Source organism: Schistocerca cancellata, chromosome 7 (genome assembly GCF_023864275.1).
Source record: "Schistocerca cancellata isolate TAMUIC-IGC-003103 chromosome 7, iqSchCanc2.1, whole genome shotgun sequence".
Lineage (NCBI taxonomy): Eukaryota > Metazoa > Arthropoda > Insecta > Orthoptera > Acrididae > Schistocerca > Schistocerca cancellata.
The window spans coordinates 182,963,585-182,978,534 of NC_064632.1; positions in this window are offsets into that span (position 1 = coordinate 182,963,585).

Here is a 14,950-nt window from a genome sequence, read left to right on the forward strand (position 1 = left end):
TCTTTTGGGGACAACAGCAAAACACAGCAGTACCATAAGAAAAAATAGATGTGCAGGGGGTCCGAAGCCCAACCTGGCAATTTATCTGGTCAGCCCTGTTGAACAAACCAAACCACCTGGCAGAGAACCAGGTTGGCGGCAACAGCAGCTGCTACGTGCGAGCTCATTAGTGGGAAACCACCAACCCTGGCCTGTGTTTCAGTATCAAGATGGAAGCAGAACAATTCTTCGCGATCAAAGTCAGGAACAGGACTCACAGAAAGATGGGACAAGATGACCGTATTGGCATGTTTAGACATAGGTCAAAAATCCATTTCATAGTTTTAGCAAGACAGGAACAGTGCCTAGTGTTGTAGGAAGTTTATGGCCTTGTCAAGCAAGGATACGTGAGAGTTCAACAAAGACACCAAGGGTTTATGGTCAGGTGAAACTTAGAGCCACACAAAAATTTCTGGAGAGCACAGATGATGGCAAGAGCCTCTTTTTCCATCTGACAATAGCGCTGCTGGACCATAGTGAGAGATTCAGAGGCAAAAGCAACAGGTCACTCACTCAGAGCTCTCGACATATTGGTGCCCTACAATCGCACCGAGGCTGTACTCTGAGGCATCAATCGCCAAAACTAAATGCTGGCTGGAGAGAACACAGCTAAACAAGGAGCTGAGAGTAGTTTGGATTTCCACATTTGAAAATCACATTTGCAATCTGGGCTTCAGCAAAAAGATACATTCCAGCGTAACAAGGCATGCAATGGATGTGCCACTGATACTGCCCCTGGTAAGAATTTATGGTAGTAGGCTACATTGCCTTGGAAGACTTAATTTCCTTTGTGGAAGAGGGGCAAGTCATAGATGTAACAGCAGATATATGGTCTGGCAGAGGGTGAACCCCACCCTGTGAAGCCTTGAACCCCACAAAAACAATAGAAATTTTTAAAAAAACTGAGATTTTAACACCTTAATCCTGTGAACTGTAAGACAGAAAACAAAGTGCACATATTTTTCAAGTGATTGGCCCATGACAACGATATCATCCAGGCAATTAATGCATCCTGGGACAGGCATAGTCAATTCTTCTAAAAATCCTTGGAAAATAACAGGGGTGCTAACCACACCAAATGGAAGGTTTAAATATTGTTAGAGATCAAAATGAGTATTCAGAGCCAGACAAATCAATTTTAGAAAAATATTGGCCACTCAATATTTTTACCAATAGTTCCTCCTGGCATGGAAGAGGATACATATCCACGGTCAACTGTGCATTGACAGTAGCGCAGTAGCACTGAAGTTCCCACAGAGGCAAAGTTTCCCCAACAGCTTCCAAACTACACCCAGTGGAGATGACAATTCACTAGCCATAACAGACTGCACACCCCCCCCATGAACCATGGACCTCGCAGTTGGTGGAGAGGCTTACGTGCCTCAGCGATACAGATAGCCATACTGTAGGTGCAACCACAACGGAGGGGTATCTGTTGAGAGGCCAGACAAACGCATGGTTCCTGAAAAGGGGCAGCAGCCTTTTCAGTAGTTGCAGGGGCAACTGTCTGGATGATTGACTAATCTGGCCTTGTAACACTAACCAAAACGGCCTTGCTGTGCTGGTACTGCGAACGGTTGAAAGCAAGGGGAAACTACAGTCGTAATTTTTCCCGAGGGCAAGCAGCTTTACTGTATGGTTAATGATGATGGCGTCCTCTTGGGTAAAATATTCCGGAGGTAAAATAGTCCCCCATTCGGATCTCTGGGCGGGGACTACTCAAGAGGACATCGTTATCAGGAGAATCAACCTGGTGTTCTATGGATTGGAGCGTGGAATGTCAGATCCCTTAATCGCACAGGTAGGTTAGAAAATTTAAAAAGGGAAATGGAGAGGTTAAAGTTAGATATAGTGGGAATTAGTGAAGTTCAGCGGCAGGAGGAACAAGACTTTTGGTCAGGCGAATACAGGGTTATAAATACAAAGTCAAATAGGGGTAATGCAGGAGTAGGTTTGACAATGAATAAGAAAATAGGAATGCGGGTAAGCTACTACAAACAACATAGTGAACGCATTATTGTGGCCAAGATAGACACGAAGCCCACGCCTACTACAGTAGTACAAGTTTATATGCCTACTAGCTCTGCAGATGACGAAGAAATTGAAGAAATGTATGATGAGATAAAAGAAATTATTCAGATAGTGAAGGGAGACAAAAATTTAATAGTCATGGGTGACTGGAATTCGGTAGTAGGAAAAGGGAGAGAAGGAAACGTAGTAGGTGAATATGGATTGGGGGTAAGGAATGAAAGAGGAAGCCGCCTGGTAGAATTTTGCACAGAGCACAACTTAATCACAGCTAACACTTGGTTCAAGAATCATAAAAGAAGGTTGTATACATGGAAGAAGCCTGGATATACTGACAGGTTTCAGATAGATTATATAATGGTAAGACAGAGATTTAGGAACCAAGTTTTAAATTGTAAGACATTTCCAGGGGCAGATGTGGACTCTGACCACAATCTATTGGTTATGAACTGTAGATTAAAACTGAAGAAACTGCAAAAAGGTGGCAATTTAAGAAGACAAGACCTGGATAAACTGAAAGAACCAATGGTTGTACAGAGTTTCAGGGAGAGAGTAAGGGAACAAATGGCAGGAATGGGGGAAAGAAATACAGTGGAAGAAGAATGGGTAGCTTTGAGGGATGAAGTAGTGAAGGCAGCAGAAGATCAAGTAGGTAAAAAGACGAGGGCTAGTAGAAATCCTTGGGTAACAGAAGAAATATTGAATTTAATTAATGAAAGGAGAAAATATAAAAATGCAGTAAATGAACCAGGCAAAAAGGAATACAAACGACTCAAAAATGAGATCGACAGGAAGTGCAAAATGGCTAAGCAGGGATTGTTAGAGGATAAATGTAAGTATGTAGAGGCTTATCTCACTAGGGGTAAGATAGATACTGCCTACAGGAAAATTAAAGAGACCTTTGGAGAAAAGAGAACTACTTGCATGAATATCAAGAGCTCAGATGGAAACCCAGTCCTAAGCAAAGAAGGGAAAGCAGAAAGGTGGAAGGAGTATATAGAGGGTCTATACAAGGGCGATGTACTTGAGGACAATGTTATGGAAATGGAAGAGGATGTAGAGGAAGATGAAATGGGACATATGATACTGTGTGAAGAGTTTGACAGGGCACTGAAAGACCTCAGTCGAAACAAGGCCCCAGGAGTAGACAACATTCCATTAGAACTACTGACGGCCTTGGGAGAGCCAGTCCTGGCAAAACTCTACAATCTGGTGAGCAAGATGTATGAGACAGGCGAAATACCCTCAGACTTCAAGAAGAATATGATAATTCCAATCCCAAAGAAAGCAGGTGTTAACAGATGTGAATATTACCGAACTATCAGTTTAAGAAGTCACGGCTGCAAAATACTAACGCGAATTCTTTACAGACGAATGGAAAAACTAGTAGAAGCCAACCTTGGGGAAGATCAGTTTGGATTCCGTAGAAATATTGGAACACGTGAGGCAATACTGACTCTACGACTTATCTTAGAAGATAGATTATGGAAAGGCAAACCTACGTTTCTAGCATTTGTAGACTTAGAGAAAGCTTTTGACAATGTTGACTGGAATACTCTCTTTCAAATTCTGAAGGTAGCAGGGGTAAAATATAGGGAGCGAAAGGCTATTTACAATTTGTATAGAAACCAAATGGCAGTTATTAGAGTTGAGGGGCATGAAAGGGAAGCAGTGGTTGGGAAGGGAGTGAGACAGGGTTGTAGCCTCTCTCCGATGTTATTCAATCTGTATATTGAGCAAGCAGTGAAGGAAACAAAAGAAAAATTCGGAGTAGGTATTAAAATCCATGGAGAAGAAATAAAAACTTTGAGGTTCGCAGATGACATTGTAATTCTGTCAGAGACAGCAAAGGACTTGGAAGAGCAGTTGAATGGAATGGACAGTGTCTTGAAAGGAGGATATAAGATGAACATCAACAAAAGCAAAATGAGGATAATGGAATGTAGTTGAATTAAGTCGGGTGATGTTGAGGGTATTAGATTAGGAAATGGGACACTTGAAGTAGTAAAGGAGTTTTGCTATTTGGGGAGCAAAATAACTGATGATGGTTGAAGTAGAGAGGGTATAAAATGTAGACTGGCAACGGCAAGGAAAGCGTTTCTGAAGAAGAGAAATTTGTTAACATCGAGTATAGATTTAAATGTCAGGAAGTCGTTTCTGAAAGTATTTGTATGGAGTGTAGCCATGTATGGAAGTGAAACATGGATGATAAATAGTTTAGACAAGAAGAGAATAGAAGCTTTTGAAATGTGGTGCTACAGAAGAATGCTGAAGATTAGATGGGTAGATCACATAACTAATGAGGAGGTACTGAGTAGAATTGGGGAGAAGAGAAGTTTGTGGCACAACTTGACTGGAAGAAGGGATCGGTTGGTAGGACATGTTCTGAGGCATCAAGGGATCACCAATTTAGTACTGGAGGGCAGTGTGGAGGGTAAAAATCGTAGAGGGAGACCAAGAGATGAATACACCAAGCAGATTCAGAAGGATGTAGGTAGCAGTAGGTACTGGGAGATGAAGCAGCTTGCACAAGACAGAGTAGCATGGAGAGCTGCATCAAACCAGTCTCAGGACTGAAGACCACAACAACTACAACAACAACTACAACAACAACAGACTGCACACCACCCTTAGAGATTGAAGTCTGTCCAGTTCTACTTTCACATGATCTTTTAGGGTGACAGGAATAGGATGTGCACAATAAAAGTGAGGCTGAGCTTTGGCCAAAGAAATATGGGCAGAAAAATTTGTAACACACCATATACCTTCAGAAAACAAGTCCAAAAACTCCTCACACAGTATTTCCAATTGAGAATATAGTATGTGATCAGACACAATGTGAAGTGAACTGCATCAGTGACAGAAAATCCAAATGCCTGAAATGCATCCATCCTAACCAAGTTCTCAAAACCAGCATCAGCAACCACCAAAAATGTAACAGAACAAACCACTGACTCATAAAAGGCAGATGCCATAAATTGCCCCAACAGCACAATGTTCTGTTTGACGAGTTTTTTCTTTACCAGTGTCAACAGTGGTGAGCCTAAACTCACATAAGTTTGGGAATTCAATAATGTCACTGCAGCATCTGTGTTGACCTGTAGCTGAAGCACTTGGAGAAAAACACTTAACTGCGTAAACAACTTGGGAAACATTTAATCCAATAAACAACTTTGGAGAAGTCGCACAGTTTACATCCACATCCGTATTCTGAGCAACCTTCAGGGAATGACACATAGAGGTGATGTGGCCTTTCTTCTGTCAAGCGTTTCAAGTAGCCCAGCACTTAAGGCAAGCCAAATGTTTGTGCTGGACAAAACAGAAAGGGCAAGATGGAAAGAGAGAATGCTGGCTTGGTGCTGTGGCAGTCATGGCCACTTAAGCTGACCGTAGTCTGCTCTGCACTGGGCCCACATGTTTACCGTCACCACTGCCACTTCCTCATGCAAGCATAATTTTTTTCTACTGGAGATATACACAATGTGATCAAGAGTATCCAGACACCTGGCTGAAAATGACTTACAAGTTCATGGTGCCCTCCATCAGTAATGCTGGAATTCAATATGGTGTTGGCCCAGCCTTAGCCTGGATGACAGCTTCCACTCTCGCAGGCATATGTTTAATCAGGTGCTGGAAGGTTTCTTGGGGAATGGCATCCAATTTTTCACAGAGTGCTGCGCTGGCACGAAGTCAGCATTCCAAAACATCCCAAAAGTGTTCAATACAATTCAGGTCAGGACTCTGTGCAGGCCAGTCCATTACAGGGATGATATTGTCATGTAACCACTCTGCAACATGCTGTGCATTACGAACAGGTGCTCCATCATGTTGAAAGGTGCAATCGCCATCCCCGAATTACTCTTCAACAGTGGGAAGAAAAAAGGAGCTTAAAACATCATTGTAGGCCTGTGCTGTGGTATGCCATGCAAAACAACAAGGAGTACAAGTCCCCTCCATGAAAAACACAACAACACTATAACATCACTGCTTATGAATTTTACTGTTGGCACTACAAACACTGGCGGATAAGGTTCACCGGGCATTCACCATACTGACACTGTGCCATTGGATTGCCACATTGTGTACCATGATTTGTCACTCCACACAACGTTTTTCCACTGTTAAATCATCCAATGTTTACACTCCTTACACCAAGCGAGGTGTCGTTTGGCATTTACTGGCATGATGTGTGGCTTCTGAGCAACCGCTCGAGCATGAAATCCAAGTTTTCTCACCTCCTGCCTAACTGTCATAGTATTTGCAGTGGATCCTGATGCAGTTTGGAATTCCTGTGTGATGGTCTGGAGAGATGTCTACCTATTACACATTATGACCCTCTCCAACTGTCGGCGGTCTTTGTCAATCAAAATATGAGGTCAGCCTGTATGCTTTTGTGCTGTACGTGTCCCTTCACATTTCCACTTCACTATCACATCAGAAACAGTGGACATAGGGATGTTTAGGAATGTGGAAATCTCACATACAGACATATGACACAAGTGACACCTAATCACCTGACCACGTTCAAAGTGTGTGAGTTCCGCAGAGCACCCCATTCTGCTCTCTCATGATGTATAATGACTACTGAGGTTGCTGAAATGGAGTACCTGGCAGCACAATGCACCTAATATGAAAAACCTATGTTTTTGGGGGTGTCTGGATACGTAGTGTAAGTAGAGTATAGTTTAAAGAGGGGTTAACTCACCTGCAATATAAAATCTGACAGAGGTTTGATTAGGCCCTGGAGTTTTGTTCATTTTAGCAATTTCAGCTGTTTCTCAATAGCACTGACACTACTATCTATTTCACTCACCTTTGCAGTGATGTGAGAGTTAATTTGTGGCAACACCCACAGATTTTCATTTGTAAAGAAACAACTACTTTTGCTTTCCTACCCTCACTTTCAGTCCCTGTCTCATTGATGAGTATCTGGATACTAATTTTGGCACCATTAGGAGACTCTATATGTGACCAGAATTCCTTAGGATTTTGGAAGAGGTCCTTCAAGAATATTCTGCTATGGTACTTGTTGAAGGCTTTATGCATTGCCCTTTTCACAGCCAAACACGTTTCATTCAGCAACACTCTACCTACAACTTTATGCTTTTTTTTATACCTATTATGCAGTAGTCTCTGTTAATTTAGAAGTTTTGTGACAGCACCTGATACCCTCCCATTATGAACTGTTCTAGTATGTATCTATCAACTTTCTTCTAAACTTCAGCCATAATTCTTTTACGTGCCCTACTCCACAGCTGAATGACTCAAGTCTGGAACTGAGATACGCAACTACTTCCTCTTTATCTAATTTTCTGAAAATATAAACTCTTCTTCTTGGTTTAGGTGCCCTTTGTAATTTGGTAATCATTGTTGCTACAACTGCCTCATGGTCACTGATACAGGTGCCTTTGTGGACACTCTGAAAGTGGTCAGGTCTATTTGTTGCTATTAGATACACAATATTTTCACTAAGAGTGCCTTTTTAAACAGTCTGTCCAGGTAGTTTGCAGAGAAAGCATTTAGTAATGTTTTGCAGGACATACATTTTCTCCAGGTTTCATCTGGATAAAAGTCTGATGGTCGATGGAAGGATATTATTAGAAGTTATGTGCATCCTTGATACTTAGTCTTGCCCAGACAATTTCATATGCATTTCCAATTTTTATTTTGGTCTATTCAAGTTTCTTGTCTACTGCAACAAATACACAACCTCCATTTACCATTATCTTCTTCTTTCAATACACACTTAAATTTTCCCTAAATATCTTGCCATTATCAATTTAGGGCTGCAATGAGTTTTTTTGGACCTTGTGTAATCTGAACCCCACAGTTTTTTATGAGTGCTTAAAACTACAGTACTTCATTCCAAATGCTTTGGCAGTAAATCACTTAGACTCTTTAATACTCTCATCTGTAGAGGGCATTGCTTTGGGTCTTATACTGATGCTTCCGAATCCCCTACAGCTATCATTATCTTGAAAGGTTGGCGAGTCACTTGGTCAAAGAAAGCCTTGTGTGCACTCCACTCACAATCAGCTATCTGGGTAGCAGCCTCTGATGAGTATTGCACATCTGACCCATATAGGAGAACCCTAAAGCTCTCAGACCTAAGGTGTAAGTTTAGGAAGTCACAGCCTATTTGTCACAGAATCTTCAAATTCTCTGATCCACTCCTTCCACTCAATTCAGGACCAGGGGGACAATGATCAGTTCTGAGGACGATGCTGCAAGCTGTCAGCTTCATTAAAACTCCATGTGCAAGAACGTTCTTCTAAACCTTCTCCGCCAGTCGCTGGAATGATCCATGTATGACCTCAGAGTCCAGAAAACAGGCATCATTTGTTCCAGTATGTACCACAATCTGCAGTTAGCTGTACCATGTTTCCTCAATGGTTGCTGAAATAGCCTCTTCAACGTACTGAATGAGGCCTCCAGGCATATAAATTGAGTGCACCTTGTGTACCTTCCCATCCCTTTCTGCCATTTCCCCAAGGGATACTATTATTCACCATATATTTGAACTGCTGAGGATTGCCAGAGCTCACCACTCTGCACATGGCTCTTCTTGAGACAGGACACAGCAGGTTTCCCAACAACAGGTGAAGTGAGTCTCACTGGCTCAGTTTTGGAATTGGTGAAAGACAGCACCACAAACTTGTTAGTTACGAGTATCACTATGCCCCCCCCCCCCCCCCCCCCAAGTTATCCTTGGTCTTGCCAGTCCTCTAAAGAAAGCCCAACCTTACCCATGGCACAGCACTCAAAGTCAAATGGAAAAATAGTCATTGATCCCTTATTTCCTCATGGTCCACAGGAGAGGATAGTGCTTGAGGCACCCATGGTAACTCTGGTACACAACTCTTGGGAGCTCTACCAACACACCCATTTACAGCAGTTTTGAATTGTTTGACAGTAACCACAGTGATTTCCAGCTGCTTATGAATGCATCAACTAACTAATCCCACATTCCAGAACATGTGTGAGTTTAAGATTTCTTGGTTTTTTAGTCAGTGACATCTGAGAACATTGATTTTTTTCTCTTCTTCCATTGTGATCTCTCATCTTGCAACAGACATATGACACTGAAGTTTTATTTTAGCATATTGAAGAATAAACTGATTCGTCAGAAAGATAATTAAGATTTCAGCCTTCATAGGACTGTTAATCTGTATCGTGTGGAAAGAGGACATGTTGTTAGGCCGTCGCTCAGAACATATTGTTACATGTAATGAAAATTGCTATTGTAGGGATAAAACTGAGTTGTTGTTGTTGTGGTCTTCAGTCCTGAGACTGGTTTGATGCAGCTCTCCATGCTACTCTATCGTGTGCAAGCTTCTTCATCTCCCAGTTCGTACCGCTACCTACATCCTTCTGAATCTGTTTCGTGTATTCATCTCTTGGTCTCCCTCTACGATTTTTACCCTCTACGCTGCCCTCCAGTACTAAATTGGTGAGCCCTTGATGACTCAGAATATGCCCTACCAACCAATCCCTTCTTCTAGTCAAATTGTGCCCCAAATTTCTCTTCTCACCAATTATGTTCAATACCTCCTCATTAGTTATGTGATCTACCCATCTAATCATCAGCATTCTTCTGTAGCACCACATTTCAAAAGCTTCTATTCTCTTCTTGTCTAAACTATTTATCGTCCATGTTTCACTTCCATACAAATACTTTCAGAAACGACTTCCTTACAATTAAATCTCTACTCAACGTTAACAAATTTCTCTTCTTGTGAAATGCTTTCCTTGTCATTGCCAGGCTACATTTTATATTCTCTCTACTTCGACCATCATCAGTTATTATGCTCCCCAAATAGCAAAACTCCTTTACTACTTTAAGTGTCTCATTTCCTAATCTAATTCCTGCACCGTAATCCGATTTAATTCAACTACATTTCATTATCCTTGTTTTGCTTTTGTTGATGTTCATCTTATATTCTCCTTTCAAGACACTGTCCATTCCGTTCAGCTGCTCTTCCAGGTCCTTTGTTGTCTCTGACAGAATTACAATGTCATCGGCATACCTCAAAGTTTTTATTTCTTCTCCATGGATTTTAATACCTACTCTGAATTTTTTCTTTTGTTTCCTTTACTGCTTGCTCAATATACAGATTGAATAACATTGAGGATAGGCTACAACCCTGTCTCACTCCCTTCCCAACCACTGCTTCCCTTTCATGCCCCTCGACCCTTATAACTGCCATCTGGTTTCTGTACAATTGTAAATAGCCTTTCGCTCCTTGTATTTTACCCCTGCCACCTTCAGAATTTGAAAGAGAGTTTTCCAGTCAACACTGTCAAAAGCTTTCTCTATGTCTTCAAATGCTAGAAACGTAGGTTTGTCTTTCCTTAATCTATCTTCTAAGATAAGTCGTAGGGTCAGTGTTGCCTCACGTGTTCCAACATTTCTACAGAATCCAAACAGATCTTCTCCGAGGTCGCTTCTACCAGTTTTTCCATTCGTCTGTAAAGAATTCGTGTTTGCATTTTGCAGCTGTGGCTTATTAAACTGATAGTTCAGTAATTTTCATATCTGTCAACACTTGCTTTCTTTGGGATTGGAATTATTATATTCTTCTTGAAGTCTGAGGGTATTTCACCTGTCTCATACATCTTACTCGCTAGATGGTAGAGTTTGGTTAGGCCTGGCTCTGCCAAGGCTGTCAGTAGTTCTAATTGAATGTTGTCTACTCCCGGGGCCTTGTTTCAACTTAGGTTTTTCGTGCTGTGTCATACTCTTCATGCAGTATCACATCTCCTATTTCATTTTCATAATATTGTCCTCAAGAACATCACCCTTGTGTAGACCCTCTATATACTCCTTCCACCTTTCTGTTTTCCTTTCTTCGCTTAGAACTGTTTTTCCATCTGAGCTCTTGATATTCATGCAAGTGGTTCTCTTTTCTCCAAAGGTCTCTTTAATTTTCCTGTAGGCAGTATCTATCTTACCTCTAGTCATATGCACCTCTACATCCTTACATTTGTCCTCTAGCCATCTGTGCTTAGCCATTTTGCACTTCCTGTTGATCGCATTTTTGAGATGTTTGTATTCCTTTTTGCCTGCTTCATTTACTGCATTTTTGTATTTTCTCCTTTCATCAAATTCAATCTCTCTTCTGTTACCCAAGGATTTCTATTAGCCCTCGTCTTTTTACCTACTTGATCCTCTGCTGCCTTCATTATTTCATCTCTCAAAGCTACCCATTCTTCTTCTACTGCATTTCTTTCCCCAATTCTTGTCAATCGTTCCCTAATGCTCTCCCTGAAACTCTCTACAACCTCTGGTTCTTTCAGTTTATCCAGGTCCCATCTCCTCAAATTCCCACCATTTTGCAGTTTCTTCAGTTTTAATCTACAGTCCATGACCAATAGATTGTGGTCAGAGTCCAAATCTGCCCCTGGAAATGTCTTACAATTTAAAACCTGGTTCCTGGCACTCTGTCTTACCATTATATAATCTGTCTGAGACCTTCCAGTATCTCCAGGCTTCTTCCATGTATACAACCTTCTTTTATGATTCTTGAACCAAGTGTCAGCTATGATTCAGTTATGCCCTGTGCAAAACTCTACCAGGCGGCTTCCTCTTTCATTCCTTCCTCCCATTCCATATTCACCTACTACATTTCCTCTTCTTCCTTTTCCTGCTATCGAGTTCTAGTCACCCATGACTATTAAATTTTCGTCTCCCTTCACTATCTAAATAATTTCTTTTATCTCATCATACATTTAATCAATCTCTTTGTCATCTGCGGAGCTAGTTGGCATATAAACTTGTACTACTGTGGTAGGCGTGGGCATCATATCTATCTTGGCCACAATAATGCATTCACTATGCTGTTTGTAGTTGCTTACTGATTAAAGTATGTGTATATAAATTTTCTGGAAGTGAAGAACAGAAATATGTTGTTTTTGGAAAAGGAGGTGAACTTCATTGTCGTCGCCGGCTATCAATCGACAGAATTGTAAGTGTACAAGGTTCACTAAAATACAGTAAAGGAAATGCATTCTCTCTAGTTTTCATTCAATACATAACAACTTCTCATAATTTCTTAATTACAGTAATTAGATTATGATCTTGTACAATAGTATGGTGCTGAACTCCACTGACCAGTTTTGATGTAACAGGACATGTAGTTTGAAGGAAGTTTGTGTGCCAATCAATCTCCTTTTCTCACGAAAAGCAGATTGCTGTTTGATCATATTTACTTACAACAGTGGTCCCTTAGGTATGATAAGCTACGAAAACTTGGGCTCAAAGCTATCCACAATAAGGCCAAGTAACCAACAGAGTTGTACTTTAAATCTTAAAGAACTATATCTTCCTCCAAATTACAATACAGCACCAACTGGTGCAGAAGCTGATCATTTAAGGAGGCAGCAACCAAAATTCAGGTACCAGTTATGACTTAAAGTAAAGTCTCAATGAAAATAAATCTCTCTCTCTCCAAACACATATATAAATATTCATATTATTAAGATAAAAGTCATTTTATATTGGCACCGGAACATGGATTCATGAGGTTGTCGCCATACCCGTACATGACCATACGCTCGATACAGTTTGAAATGAGACTTGTCCGACCAGGCAACCTGTTTCCAGCCATCAACAGTCCAATGTTCGTGTTGACGGGCCCAAGTTAGGCATAAAGCTTTGTGTTATGCAGTCATCAAGGATACACGAGTCAGCTTTCGGCTCCAAAAGCCCATATAAATGATATTTCATTGATTGGTTTGCACAATGACACTTGTTGATGGCCAAGCATTGAAATTTGCAGAAATTTGTTGAAGGGTTGCACTTCTGTCATGTTGAATGATTCTCTTAAATTGTTGTTGGTCCTGTTCTTGCAAGATCTTTTTCCAGCTGCAGCAATGTCAGAGATTTCATGTTTTACCGGATTCCTGATATTCCTGGTACATTCGTGAAATGGTCGTACATGAAATTCCCTGCTTGATCTCTGCCTTGGAGATGCTATGACCCATAGCTTGTGCATGGACTATAACACCACATTCAAACCCACTTAAATCTTGATAACCTGCCATTGTAGCAGCAATAACCAATCTAACAACTGCACCAGATGCTTTTTGTCTTATATATGGGTTGCCAACTGCAGTGCCATATTCTGCTGATTTACATATCTCTGTATATGAATACACATGCCTAAACCAGTTTCTTTGGTGCTTCAGTATAGTATATGATGTTTCTGTGAAAGTTACAGAATGGTTCTGCAAAAAAGGGGTAGCTACAGACTATGCAGAAATTTTGTACAGTCAAAAATATCCCCACCACCCAATTAATCTAGTATAACAAGAAGAAATAATAAACAGGGTAGAAAATTGTATGTTCTAAGGTGTACATATCTACGAAAACTTAAACTGGAAAAGTTGTATAGTAGACCTGCTAAAATTTTTAGGTTCAGCTACTTTACCCATAAGAAAAATTGACAACTTTGGGGATATAGAAGACAATAAATCACAATTTTGCATATCTTCACTCATTGGTGTCTTACAGGATAATATTCTGGGGCAACCCCTCATTTAGGTAAAAAGTACTCACTGAACAAACTTTGAGCAGCTGGAAATATTAAACACAGGCTCACAATGCGTTTATCCTCTTATGAAATTTTTTATCAACAATCCATCTGAGTTTGGGAGTAATTACACTGAGAGGAATTCCTTATCTCCAACTTGGTGTCATCATCCTTCCCTATGTCCCTTCTAAGAACACCAATCTTTCAGCAGGAGAGAGGACATACACAACCTCAAAATAAATCCTGACCTAATCATCCTACCTGCAGACAATGGTTCCATCACTTTCCTTATGAATCACAGTAACTACCTGGTGGAAGGCCTCTGCAAATTATCTGACTACTCCACCTATAAACTCTGCCACAGTGAACACATCCCAGAATTCCAACACAGCCTCCAATACCTGCTTAAAACCTTAGGCCTTTCCCAGAATCACTTCCCTTAATCCATTTCCCTCTTAGCCCCTATGACACCCTGCATACCCACCTGTACATGTTCCCCAAAATCCACAAAATCCAACAGTCCAGGATGCCCCATTGTAGCTGGTTATTGTGCCCCCACAGAAAAAATTTCAAACCTCACTGATCAACACTTCCAACCAACTGCACATAATCTAGCCTCCCATGTCAATGCAACCGCCCTCTTCGGTCACTGACTATCCACCATCCTCACCCCTTTACCTCCTGGATCCCTACTTGTTACTGATGACACCACTTCCCTATACACCAACACTCCTCATGCTCATGATCTTGCCACTATTGAACACTACCTTTCCAATGCCCTTCAGACTCCAAACCCACCATATCACCCCCCATACGCCTTACCAAATTTACCTTTAACTCAAGTACTTCTCCTTTAAAGGGAAGGTATACAAACAAAGTTGTGGTGCAACCATGAGTATTCACATGGCAGCCTCCCCTGCCAACCTATTTATGGGCCATCTAGAGGAGACCTCTGCAGCCTCCCAAAATGCCACATCCCTAGTCTGGTTCAGGTTGAGTGAGAACCTCTTTATGATATGGATTCAGTGCTGAGATACCATATCTTCATCCGTTCACCATCTCAACACCTTCTCTCCCATTTGTTTTATCTGGACCTCCTCAAAACAGTGCCACATTCCAGGACATTGACCTCCTTATGTCTCCATACACACCTCTGTCCCACATTATACCCACCAATCACCAACAGAACCTACATTTTGACAGCTGTCATCCCTTCCACACCAAAATATCCCTCCCATACAGCCTGGCCACCCAGGGATGGCATATCTGCAGTGACAAGAGTGCTCTTTCCTGGTGTGCTGAAGGTCTCACCTACGCCTTCACAGACATGCACTATCTGCCAGACCTAGTCC